Here is an 844-nt window from a genome sequence, read left to right as displayed (position 1 = left end):
CATGCCCAGCAGGGTATTTCATAGGTGATAGGCTTCTGATTAGAAATTCAAGTTTCAAGTTAGCACAAGAATCAATCCTATTGGCTAGTTGTTTATTTTACAAGGCAGACCAAGGCATTTTTCTTATTCAAAGTACTGCGGTCCTTTGAGTAGGCAGGCGTCTTGCCTGTTGTGCATGTACTGAGTTGGGATGGCGAAGGCCTGTCCTTCGTCGGCCATGCTGTTCTGGCTCCATCTCTCTCCCATGTCCTTACACAGTTCCCCGCCTTCACCATCCCCCCACCCCTCTCTCCCACAATGTTGCACCTGCCTTGGAGACACATTAGAGGCTTCCATGGCCTCCACCATGGTCCAGATGTATTAACCAAAATAATTAAACTAAATTAACTAGAAACAGTATAATTCAAAATAATTGTCAAGTTATGTCTAAAATAATTGTCACATCTCTCTCGACCGGCAAAAAAGACGCGACTCCTTGAGCTCTCCTCCAAGCAGTTTTTAATCAGGTTCCTTGAAAACTTCTTCTGACTGACCCCGGAGAAAAGCTCGCGCAGGCTTAAGTACTCCTGCCCAACCAACCCCTGGGTGCCACGTAGGTACAGCGCATAGGCCACTCTTATGCGCAAGCAGCTGCGACTGACAAGCACAGCCAATTAAGGACTTGCTTGCCATTGAGAGTGCTCGCTATCAGGAGCGGAAGGCGGGAGCCTGCGCCATCTTTACAGCATGGCCCACTGCCACACACACTTGCGTGATGGCGGTATTTGAGACGAAATCTTCAAGGAAAGTCAGCCTCCTGCCTCTGCATTGTTGCCTGGCACCCCAAACTCAGAGGTGGCCCAGA

This window comes from Mastomys coucha, unplaced genomic scaffold (assembly GCF_008632895.1).
Source record: "Mastomys coucha isolate ucsf_1 unplaced genomic scaffold, UCSF_Mcou_1 pScaffold12, whole genome shotgun sequence".
Taxonomy (NCBI): domain Eukaryota; kingdom Metazoa; phylum Chordata; class Mammalia; order Rodentia; family Muridae; genus Mastomys; species Mastomys coucha.
Note: the sequence above shows the minus strand (reverse complement) of the source record.